The sequence below is a fragment of the Dendrobates tinctorius genome, unplaced genomic scaffold (assembly GCF_039654945.1).
Source record: "Dendrobates tinctorius isolate UK_male_01 unplaced genomic scaffold, ASM3965494v1 ptg000256l, whole genome shotgun sequence".
NCBI classification, from domain to species: Eukaryota; Metazoa; Chordata; class Amphibia; order Anura; family Dendrobatidae; genus Dendrobates; species Dendrobates tinctorius.
In genome coordinates, this window is record NW_027361923.1 from 5,334,130 (window position 1) to 5,346,950 (window position 12,821).

Here is a 12,821-nt window from a genome sequence, read left to right on the forward strand (position 1 = left end):
AGTATAGCAGAGCTGGTAAGAGGAATAGTAGAGCTAGGTTTGTCACAGAGCCCAGTATAGCAGAGCTGGTAAGAGGAATAGTAGAGCTAGGTTTGTCACAGAGTCCAGTATGGCAGAGCTGGTAAGTGGAATAGTAAAGCTAGGTTTGTCACAGAGCCCAGTATAACAGCTGGTAAGTGGAATAGTAAAGCTAGGTTTGTCACAGAGCCCAGTATATCAGAGCTGGTAAGTGGAATAGTAGAGCTGGGTTTGTCACAGAGCCCAGTATAACAGCTGGTAAGTGGACTAGTAAAGCTAGGTTTGTCACAGAGCCCAGTATAACAGCTGGTAAGTGGAATAGTAGAGCTGGGTTTGTCACAGAGCCCAGTATAACAGCTGGTAAGTGGAATAGTAAAGCTAGGTTTCTCAGAGTCCAGTATAGCAGAGCTGGTAAGAGGAATAGTAGAGCTAGGTTTGTCACAGAGCCCAGTATAGCAGAGCTGGTAAGAGGAATAGTAGAGCTAGGTTTGTCACAGAGTCCAGTATGGCAGAGCTGGTAAGTGGAATAGTAAAGCTAGGTTTGTCACAGAGCCCAGTATAACAGAGCTGGTAAGTGGAATAGTAGAGCTGGGTTTGTCACAGAGCCCAGTATAACAGCTGGTAAGTAGAATAGTAAAGCTAGGTTTCTCACAGAGTCCAGTATAGCAGAGCTGGTAAGAGGAATAGTAGAGCTAGGTTTGTCACAGAGCCCAGTATAGCAGAGCTGGTAAGAGGAATAGTAGAGCTAGGTTTGTCACAGAGCCCAGTATAGCAGAGCTGGTAAGAGGAATAGTAGAGCTAGGTTTGTCACAAAGTCCAGTATAGCAGAGCTGGTAAGAGGAATAGTAGAGCTAGGTTTGTCACAGAGCCCAGTATAGCAGAGCTGGTAAGAGGAATAGTAGAGCTAGGTTTGTCACAGAGCCCATTATAGCAGAGCTGTTAAGTGGAATAGTAAAGCTAGGTTTGTCACAGAGCCCAGTATAACAGCTGGTAAGTGGAATAGTAAAGCTAGGTTTGTCACAGAGCCCAGTATATCAGAGCTGGTAAGTGGAATAGTAGAGCTGGGTTTGTCACAGAGCCCAGTATAACAGCTGGTAAGTGGAATAGTAAAGCTAGGTTTCTCACAGAGTCCAGTATAGTAGAGCTAGGTTTGTCACAGAGCCCAGTATAGCAGAGCTGGTAAGAGGAATAGTAAAGCTTGGTTTCTCACATAGTCCAGTATAGCAGAGCTGGTAAGAGGAATAGTAGAGCTAGGTTTGTCAGAGTCCAGTATGGCAGAGCTGGTAAGAGGAATAGTAGAGCTGGGTTTGTCAGAGTCCAGTATGGCAGAGCTGGTAAGAGGAATAGTAGAGCTGGGTTTGTTAGAGTCCAGTACAGCTGAGCTGGTCAGAGGTATAGCAGAGTTGGGTTTGTCTTGTTATCGAAGAATACAGACCCTATGAAGCAGGCTACAGCTCTGTCCCCATCTGTTTGCTGATCAACTAGTATAATATAGTGTTAACCTTCAGCATTTCCTAAGAGTTGTGGTTGGGGAGATGGCTGGGGGTCTCGCTGTCCTCATCTATTCTGCGGGCTGCAAAAACCAAAATGAAGTAAAATCCATTAATTCGAGCAAAAGTGAATTTAACAAAGTGGAAACTGCTAGATTTTTTTTTTTTTACCCCATGTTAACAATTTAGTTTTTTATTTACACCGCACATTTTTCTTTATTTTGTAAGTGAAATAATGCTCTTTGCTTTTCTGTGCGGCTTGTAACCAGTGATTATCGGAGCTAATCATGACTTTCACACCAGTCTTTTTATAGTTGTGAGGGAACAGAAAGGTTTAATGTGGATGAAAAGGAGAAAATAAGTAGTATGGTCGTGTGCGGAACAAAGCGCAGACGTTTCCCGTCTATTCTACGCCGGTAATGTCTGATCCGTTCCATTAACTTGTTAATTGCCGGGACGTGGCAGATGTTTATTCATGAAGGAGCGGGCGTCCTCCTACTTGGCATTACTCCGGCATGTCTTATAGAAGCGCTCGAAGGTATTCAACATGGAATGGCGTCAGATGATTTTTTCTTTTTGTGGGTTTTTTTTTTTTTTTTTTTAATGCATTCAATTTTAATTATTTTTGTAGATCAGTGGAAAAAGTCAAACAAAAAGCCAAACTTTTCCCAATGACCGGCCGGCGCAACTGCTCCAATCTGCTGGCGGACGTGTGACGTAAAAAAAAAAAAAATCACGTGACCGCTGCAGACGATCAACCTTAGCCTTCCGTATTCCGTGAGAGCATAAGACCTTCCGCTGCAGTGTTACTTTTTTTCGGCAGAAGTAACGTAGTAAGCCTGTCGTACAGCTGGCAAACGAGAGCTTATCTTCTTATGGTGACGGCTGTAGTGGTCAGTGTGAAATCTGCGATATTTAAGATTTATTTCAATTTTTTTTTTTATGTGAATAATAAAAAAAAAAAAAAAAAATGTTTTCTTGGCCTGCAGTATTCTTTGCTTGACCCAGAAACAGCATGGGTTACTCTCCTGCTATCCAATTCTATGTTTGGCTCTTGATTAGAAAAGGGATTTTTTTCTTTTTCTTTTTTGTTCTACTGCAGAAAGGGCAAAGGGGGGAGGCTCCTGCTGCAGCCAGTTGTCTTACAGCCACAAACAGTGAGGAGTGAGACACTCAGAAGGTTTTTCAGTCTTCCTAGTAACAAAAAGTGTTTTTTGTTTTACTGTTTATTCCTTTACCGTATAGATTTGGGCACATCACTTTTTAATTGCTAATCATAATTACAGTTGCCTTTTTTATATTAATTACATTTTGTTCTTAATGGGAATCTGTCAGTAGGTAGGCTTTTGCTATGTAATCTGACGAAAGCATAAAGTAGAGGCAGAGACCCTGATTCCAACCATGTGTCACTTGCTGGGCTTCTTGCTGTTCTCTTGATACCATCTCAGATTTTTATCTGCTGCAGGTCTGGCAGCGCTCTAAATGCTGAGCCCTGTATAACCCCGCCCACACCACTGAAAGCTGTCTGTAGCACTGTATCTGCCAATCAGCAGTGCGGCCGGGGTTTACACAGCGCAGGAGGACTAGGAGGTACGAGAGACTTATGGCCCCGTCTCACATAGCGAGATCGCTGAAGCGTCACCGATTTTGTGATGCAACAGCGACCTCGTTACGTGTGACACTTAGCAGCGACCAGGCCCCCGCTGCGATGTCGCTGATCGTGCTTGAATGTCTCGGGCCATTTTTTGATCGCTGGTGTCCCGCTGGCCAGCATGCATCTCTGTGTTTGACACCAACGAGCAACCTCGTTAGCCACTCAGAAATCATGGACGCAGGCGGGAGTCGTTATATCGTTGCTGCGTCGTTGGGTAAATCTGCCTGTTTGACACCTTACTAGCCACCATTTAGCGACGCACCAGCGATCCTTACCAGGTGGTATCGTTGTCGGGATCGCTGGTGCGTCGCGTAGTGTAACGGTACCCTTAGTCCAGAAGTTATAATCTCCTGCTGATAAAACATTACTTTTGTTGAAACAGCAGCACGCAGCTTAATAAGTGACACATCACTGGAATCAAGGTCTCTGTCCCTACCTCAATCTGCTCTCTCATACATAGTAAAAACCTGCTGACAAATTCCCTTTTAATAGCTTTAAAGAAAAGCGTAAATTTGAAAATAAAGTGGAAGAGGTTTATTTTTTTTTTTTTTTTACCCTAGTTTGTATTCTAGCTGCGCTAGGTTGATTCTTTGTTTAGAGAAAGGAAAAATAGAAAATTACAGTGTGGCTTGCAGCATCTATGGGAAAGGACCCAGCCAGATAAAAGCCGCTTTCGCGCAAATTGGAGGCTTTTACCGTCACATAAAAATCAGTAGTTTTCAGTGATAACAAAGCCGTTTGCTTTCTGAGCTCTGCAGTTCAGTGTTGTCGCTCATCCACCGTGTGATCCCAGCCCTATCAGGCCGGAACGTCTCAGAAGCCCAGCGTATCGAGTGGGCACGACGCGAAAGACGGTGATGTAACCTAGAGCCGGGTGGATGCTGCGCTTTGTGAGCCAAGGACAGACAGGATGGGAATGTACAATCCTTCAAAATAACAAAAAAGGTTTTTTATTTATTTATTTTTTTCCCGCTTTGTTTTGTCTCGATAACCATGACTTATACTAGTAATGTACCGGTGTTCACGTATCTGGCCTGAACCCCCGTACAATAGCTCAAGGCCATTGTGGAAACCACAGACTGTTAATCCGTAGCTGTGAAGATAATATGAGGCAGAAACAGGCGAGTCCCTGGTTGACAAAACAAATGTGTGTGTGAAGTTTAGTTTTGGGGGGAGAACCGGACCTCCTTAGGAAGGCATGCCGAGTATATTGGCAATGCTTCTTGGGGGGGGAAGAAAAAGCATTCTAAAGAGTTCACTTCCGTAAAGAAGAAGACTGTTTCGCTGGTCAAATATTGTGGAGGTAGCTACTCTGAGTCAGTGTCTAACCCCTTAACGAACCTTGGGATGGAAGACCAACCAAGCCAGATGGCCATCTGTAGACCCTTTTGGAGATCAGAAAGCTCTTTGATTACCATTCTAATGGTCCACATAAAATAGTCTAATGTGTATTGGGTAGGGGTTAGATGAGGATCGTGCGTGTTCAATGTCGGACTGCCAATTGTTTTTTTTTTTTTTTTTTTTTTGTTCTCTAAGAGATGAGCCACCACTAGATGTCTGGCGGTGGCTCTCATAGAGCACATTGGACTGGAGTGGTTGATGGAAAGAGTGCTCCTGTGGTTGGGAGAGTCGGGCCGAATAGCTGCAGGCTGGATCATCGTTTTGGCCGACTGGTGTATGGGGGGGGGGGCCTTAAGCCTGTGTAGGTAAATAGGTCCCTACTGACTTTGACTTCTAAATTTATCTTTATGGTGGTAGGGACTAGTTCTGTTTTTTTCTGATGCAGATGATATTGAGAATGCTGAAAGTTGTCCCATCACAGGCCACTCCTTTCACAAATATAAAATAGATATGACAGGCTCAAACCCCAACTTAGGTGCTCTGGGGAAAAAACAAGACTAAAGTATAGGAGTAACCCCGGCACACTAATAACATGAAAGTAAAGTCTTCTCAACGACAGTCTTTAATTGTTGTGATTTTATTGATTGTGAAAAAATGGGTGGTGTTACAATCCAAAAAAGGGTGGTGTTACAATCCAACGTTTCAGCTCTACTTCTCGAGCTTTCATCAGGGATATGACTAGATCCTTAGTCATATCCCTGATGAAAGCTCGAGAAGTAGAGCTGAAACGTTGGATTGTAACACCACCCTTTTTTGGATTGTAACACCACCCATTTTTTCACAATCAATAAAATCACAACAATTAAAGACTGTCGTTGAGAAGACTTTACTTTCATGTTATTAGTGTGCCGGGGTTACTCCTATACTTTACTCCTTTCACAAAGTGGCCAGCTGATCGTTCTTGGTCGCTCTCCTGGTAACCCTGGTAAAGAATTGTTTTATTCCCAGAGGAAGCTGTGTCTAGTTGGGCATTTACCCCTAACCCATTGGTTAATGGCCGTTTTTGTAAGACCAGGATGTCCAAGTCTGCTGACATCGAATTCAGGATGGGAATCACTAGTGGTGACTGCAGTGAGAGAGAATGTTGTCATTTCAAGGGGTTGTTTCATGAGCACCATCCCTGTAATGGCACATGGAGGTCATAGAGGGGAGGCCGCTGCTCAGGACCCCCGTCCATGAGCCAGAACGAAGAGCTGCTTTGTAAGACTTGAGACAGCGATGTATTACATGGATGACTTATCTGTAAATGATCATTGTTGGGGAGGGGCTTCAAAGTGAAAAGCCCCTTTAACTGTCTGACTATATAGGTGTACTTCGACATCCGTTACCCTAATGATGTTAGGCCGCGGCTGCTCAAACTCCCACCAATCTGACACTGATGACCCCTTCTAACTTAGATGCAAGAATGCTGCGTTAAGTCATCTATTCCATCATGGCTTGGAAAATTAAGGAGGCGATAGGTTGCGAATGTCCAATGCCGGCCATCAGTTACTTGTTAGTGTAGAAGAAGTTGTGGAGATCCAGTGTGGACACTACCCTATAGATCCATGATCTCCTCGCCTCTCCACCACTTCCTAGTGGATTGAGTTTGTACATAACGGGAAAGATATTCGACAGCTGTTGTATGAGTCCACTCGTCATGTTTCATGGTTTGCCGTCTGTACCAGGGTTACTTTTTTTTTTGCATAGATTCATCTCTACGAAAATGATTAGTTTAATCTCTCTGTGCACAAACCAGGGCGAGTATACATTATGTATAGCCTGGTTATGTAGGATTACAGCTCTGAATATTTAATACAGCTCTGTGGAGATCTATTTATGTGGATTTAGAGGACGATTAAGGCCGTGGATACAGGTAACTTTCATTCATTGTCAATAATAACGTTTGAAGCCTTGAATACCGGCGTGGCATGTCGAATATTGATGAGAAGTCCGAGCTACTTCACTTCCATAACTTATGAAGCCAATATTAAGGAACAGTAGAATTTGGTCCTTATACGGGTCCATGGCAGGACCCTGTAGCTTTTAATACAGCCAAGTACATTGGTTGATGCTTTTGGTACCGGATGATTTTGGCTAGGCCCTTGTTGTGTAGAATTCAAATATGTAGGTTTTTATTGTGATATTTGCAAATCGTCTCTCCTCCGGAAGGAAGAAAAAATTGGATCTTTATTGCCAATTCTAGATAATGTCTGACAGTTTTAGCAAGATGACTGAAGATGTAACACTTTTGGGGTTCCTTCCGCCGATTTTACGGCATATTAAAGGGTCGGAAGTTGATTCATAGAATAGCTGCTACCATCCATAGGATGACACTTGAGAAAGGGTTGGACCAGACGACCCAGGAGGTCCCTTCCAACTCTACCATGCTATGATTCTAAACAGCACTCTTCCTTCTGGAGAGAAGCTAATTAGTCTACTTTTTACCTTCGCCTTAGCATACAGCTCTGGTTCTCATTCACAATCATTCACAAGCATTGCTAAATAGGGAAAAAGTAAGCAAAGCGGCTCTCCTCCCAGAAGCAAGAAAGCGGCTCTCCTCCCAGAAGCAAGAAAGCGGCTCTCCTCCCAGAAGCAAGAAAGCGGCTCTCCTCCCAGAAGCAAGAAAGCGGCTCTCCTCCCAGAAACAAGAAAGCGGCTCTCCTCCCAGAAACAAGAAAGCGGCTCTCCTCCCAGAAGCAAGAAAGCGGCTCTCCTCCCAGAAGCAAGAAAGCGGCTCTCCTCCCAGAAGCAAGAAAGCGGCTCTCCTCCCAGAAGCAAGAAAGCGGCTCTCTGGTACCATTTTACATGGTCACTCCATCTATAGACCACTGTTTTGGATTCCTTACCCAGGTTTCAGAGGGTTGAAAATTGATTTTATAGCTTGGTTATCATCAGCAGGTTGCAATTGTGAAAGCGTTTTCTGCCTTCTGGGGGAGAGCTCATCTGCATACTTTTTCCCGTTTACCATTGTTTGTAAATCTGATTAATGAGAACTAGAACTATATTCTAGTGCAAGATGGAATTGTCTCCTGCACGAATCGAATGTTTTTAGACCATGGAATAATGCTTATCAAAGGTCCCACATAGAGGGTTCTTTTCAGTTACAGCACTATTGTCTTAAAGGAAACTTTTTTCTTTTATGGGCAGTTCCTATTAAGGTATGTACTAAGGGAGAATTGGGGGTGCAAGTGTATTTGTACGTGGTTATAGAGGTTAATTTAGCTCATTTTAAAGAGCTATTCTCGCACTTGGAGGCACATGCATCTCCAGAACCGGGTGTCGTGCTTGAGGTTAGCATCACGCATTTCCCAGGCACAGATTTCAGCAGCACTAATTCGACCTTCATTAAAAAACATGAAAGTTTTCCCAAGATACTTGTGGGCCGTCATGTAGGCTTTTGTACCTTTTTTTTTTTTTTTTCCTTGAGTACTAGACCGGTTGGACAAAGAAGTGAATACAGGAGGAACATAGAGGATTTCGAAGGGTTGAGTACCCAGGAAATATTCCTTAATCTTCGATGCCTTACATGTTCACTGACTGGGTGACCAAAGACAAGTCCTCAGCATCTCAAAAATGGACGACTAGGGTTTCTTCGTCTTCTTTCAAGTTACACTAAAGCTGCTCTGCAGTCGGTGTTTTGGATGCATGTTTTACTTAAGGCCTTATGTCAAGATACCATGAAAAGTTTTCAGTTGTACACAACTCCGTAGCATAACTGAGTACACCCATCCTTCTGCCAGCTTTAGAAGTGATAAAAAAAATTGTTAGATGGCAAACAAAACTTGCATCATATGACAGGTTTTTCCTTTTGTAAAGCCCTCAAGCCCAGGATGACACCGCCGCCTTATTATCCGTGTTTATTTTGCATGAACGGATTATTACATAGTTATTTGCAAATCTTATAAAAGACCCAGCAGGAGCAGCCGTGCGGTAGAGCCAGAGGAGACTCGCTCAGGATCATACATTATTCATGTGTCACACTGCCTTGTCTCTTACATAAAAGGCTTTTTTTTTTTTATTTAAACACTAGCTGAAGAGCCCAGCGTTGTCCAGGCATAATAACTAACTGCCGTCCCACTTTCTCCCTCCGCAGCTCCGCTCTCCATCCGCCGTCCCGCTCTCTCCGCAGCTCCGCTCTCCATCCGCCGTCCCGCTCTCTCCGCAGCTCCGCTCTCCATCCGCCGTCCCGCTCTCTCCGCAGCTCCGCTCTCCATCCGCCGTCCCGCTCTCTCTCTCCGCTGCTCCGCTCTCCATCCGCCGTCCCGCTCTCTCCGCTCTCCATCCGCCGTCCTGCTCACTCCCTCCACAGCCCCTATCTCCACTGGCAGTCCTGCTCTGCCTCAGCAGCCCCGCTTTCGCTCCACAGCCCCACTGTCTCCTTCTGCAGCCCAGCTCTCCATCTACCGTGACCCTCTGTCCTTTCGCAGCCCCAGTCTCCCATCGCTGTCCCGATCTCTCCCTCAGCAGCCCGTCTCCACTGGCTGTCCCGCTGTCTCCCTCCACAGCACCGCTCTCCACTGGCCGTCCCGCTGTCTCCCTCCACAGCACCGCTCTCCACTGGCCATCCCGCTCTCTCCCTCCGCAGCACTGCTCTCCACTGGCCGTCCCATTCACTCTCTCAGCAGCCCCGCTCTCAACCCGCCATCTCGCTCCACCCGCCGTCCACATTCTCCCTCCACAGCTCCACTCTCTCCCTCAGCAGCCCGTCTCCACTGGCTGTCCCGCTCTCTCTTTCCGCAGCCCCTGTCTCCAACTGCCGTCCTGCTATCTTCCTCTACAGCCCCCCTCTCCATGCGCCGTACCGCTCTATCGCTCTGCATCCGTGTCCCGCTCTCCCCCTTGGAGCTCTGCTCTCCACCTGCGTCCCGCACTTTCCTTCTGCAACCCCGCTCTCCAGCCACCAGCGGGCGGGGCTATGTTGAGTGGGCGGGGCTTGATTATATATATATATATATATATATATATATATATACACACATACAGTACAGACCAAAAGTTTGGATACACCTCATTCAAAGAGTTTTCTTTATTTTCGTGACTATGAAAGCTGTAGATTCACTCTGAAGGCATCAGAACTATGAATTAACACATGTGGAATTATATAATTAACAAAGTGTGAAACAACTGAAAATATGTCCTATATTCTAGGTTCTTCAAAGTAGCCACCTTTTGCTTTGATTACTGCTTTGCACACTCTTGGCATTCTCTTGATGAGCTTCAAGAGGTAGTCACCGGAAACGGTCTTCCAACAGTCATGAAGGAGTTCCCAGAGATGCTTAGCACTTTTGCCTTCATTCTGTGTTCCAGCTCATCCCAAACCCTCTCGATTGGGTTCAGGTCTGGTGACTGTGGAGGCCAGGTCATCTGGCATAGCACCCCATCACTCTCCTTCTTGGTTAAATAGCCCTTACACAGCCTGGAGGTGTATTTGGGGTCATTGTCCTGTTGAAAAATAAATGATTGTCCAAATAAACGCAAACCGGATGGAATAGCATGCCGCTGCAAGATGCTGTGGTAGCCATGCTGGTTCAGTATGCCTTCAATTTTTTGAATAAATCCCCAACAGTGTCACCAGCAAAGCACCCCCACACTATCACACCTTCTCCTCCATGCTTCATGGTGGGAACCAGGCATGTAGAGTCCATCCGTTCACCTTTTCTGCGTCGCACAAAGACACGGTGGTTGGAACCAAAGATCTCAAATTTGGACTCATCAGACCAAAGTAGAGATTTCCATTAGTCTAATGTCCATTTCTTGTGTTCTTTAGCCCAAACAAGTCTCTTCTGCTTGTTGCCTGTCCTTAGCAGTGGTTTCCTAGCAGCTATTTTACCATGAAGGCCTGCTGCACAAAGTCTCCTCTTATCATTTGTTGTAGAGATGTGTCTGCTGCTAGAACTCTGTGTGGCATTGACCTGGTCTCTAATCTGAGCTGCTGTTAACCTGTGATTTCTGAGGCTGGTGACTCGGATGAACTTATCCTCCGCAGCAGAGGTGACTCTTGGTCTTCCTTTCCTGGGGTGGTCCTCATGTGAGCCAGTTTCTTTGTAGCGCTTGATGGTTTTTGCCACTGCACTTGGGGACACTTTCAAAGTTTTCCCAATTTTTCAGACTGACTGACCTTCATTTCTTAAAGTAATGATGGCCACTTGTTTTTCTTTACTTAGAATTTGTATTATGGCAAGAAAAAAGCAGCTAACAGTCTATTCAGTAGGACTATCAGCTGTATATCCACCAGACTTCTGCACAACACAACTGATGGTCGCAACCCCATTTATAAGGCAAGAAATTCCACTTATTAAACCTGACAGGGCACACCTGTGAAGTGAAAACCATTTCCAGTGACTACCTCTTGAAGCTCATCAAGAGAATGGCAAGAGTGTGCAAAGTAGTAATCAAAGCAAAAGGTGGCTACTGTGAAGAACCTAGAATATAAGACATATTTTCAGTTGTTTCACACTTTTGTTAATTATATAATTCCACATGTGTTAATTCATAGTTTTGATGCCTTCAGAGTGAATCTACAATTTTCATAGTCATGAAAATAAAGAAAACTCTTTGAATGAGAAGGTGTGTCCAAACTTGTAGTGTGTGTGTGTGTATATAAAAATTTTTTTTCGTGACCCATGCATATCATGGAGGAAAATTATGACTGAACTCATCCCTTTACAAAAAAAAAAAAAGGTGCTACGGGGAAATAATGCAATATATTATAGCACCTTGATCCCAAAATAGAGAATGTTTCCTACAACCAAGGAGGGGAAATTGTGCCATTAATTGTTTTTTTGAGGGGGTTTTCACCTGGTTTCTCATAGAATACATATAACTTGAATGGGGAAAACAACTCATTGACCTACTGGTTCTTTTATTAGTTGGGTTACTTTCTCAAGGAAGAATTGATGCTGTCCCACCATCCACCTGACGAGGTTGCTCCCATTTTTTTTTTTTGACAAGGTTGATTGGGAAAACCTAATGTTTGACTCTTTATATGAATATTGTTCATGTAGAACACCTTTTCTGTACAACATGCTGGCAATATGATGTTCTGTACCATTCCTATCGAGAGCTCAAACGTGTTGGTAACTTGGTTAAAGTAGGTAATGAGAACGTTCCTGCGCTCATCGGATGGGGAGTACTTGATTTGATGGCTACTCCGTCCAAGATTTACATTCTTCTTCTCCCTTTCCAGATCACCAGCTTCTTCTGCTGCGTTTTAAGACTTGATACAAATCTAGTGTTGGTCTACTACGTGACATACTTGAGGACACCACTACCACCTCACAACAATGAGGCAACTAAAAGGAAAACCAAAGAAGGAGTCTAACAAAGATAAAAAGGAGAGGAAACAAGCCATGCAGGAAGCTCGTCAGCAGATCACCACCGTAGTGCTTCCCACCATCGCCATCGTGGTGGTACTAATCGTTGTGTTCGTCTACGTGGCAACACGTCCAAACACGATCGAGTAACACCTATTCCCTTGTGTATGGGTACAAGATGCTTTGTGCCAACAGAACCAAACACTTTTTTTTTTTTTTTCTCTCTCTCTACATTGACAGTCTATACAGAGGATCTCCCTGATTATCCTCAGTGTTTTTATCTGGTTGATTTTGCCTCTGTCCTATTGAATGTAAAAAAACATAATAGAAAAGTTGGGCAGGAACAAAAAAAAGTGCCATAATTTATGTGAAAAAAACAAACAAAACTTGTGCCTTTTTTTGGAAATTGTTTTTTTTTTAAATATGCCAGCTTAAAAAAATAAAAATTTGGGATATTTAATGAATTGGGGGCATCACACTTCATTCAGATGTCCAACACTGTTGCTATATTCTGTCTCGTTGCCAAAGGACTCTACTTCGTGAAGACGTCAGTGTAATATATTGTACCCTACATCCCTGATATTTATTTTTGGAATAAAGGATGTTACATCTACTACCTGCCTTTGTCTTCTTTAAATAAATGTTCTTTACCAGCAACTTTTTTTTTTTGTTTTACAAGTGCCAAGATGGCACCGGATGTCTTCTAGGTTTTTATTGGCAACATATATATGATTACATTGTTATACACCAGAGACGGACAAATTACAGCCTGCATCCGACCCGTCCCTGCATGGCCCATGCCATGGTCTGGGACCGGCGAAGGCATGGAAATCAGAAGTAGCCTAAGTGGTAGGCCATTGTTGGCAGCATCAAAGACTGATCCTGACCTGCGGAGATCGGACCCTGTGATGCAGGTCGGGTGCACACACAACGTTCGAGAACGGAGGGAACGTGAGCGGGAAG

At 44.3% G+C, this 12,821-nt stretch overlaps 1 long non-coding RNA gene across 1 annotated transcript in view; it reads left to right on the forward strand.

The window, feature by feature from the left end:
- LOC141069074 (uncharacterized) overlaps positions 1–11,833 on the forward strand; it is a 36,187-nt gene extending 24,354 nt beyond the window's left edge. Inside the window, exon 3 of the long non-coding RNA XR_012226503.1 lies at positions 11,732–11,833. This is a non-coding gene — a long non-coding RNA (uncharacterized lncRNA). The remainder of the gene's footprint in view (positions 1–11,731) is intronic.
- Positions 11,834–12,821: the final 988 nt, after the last annotated feature.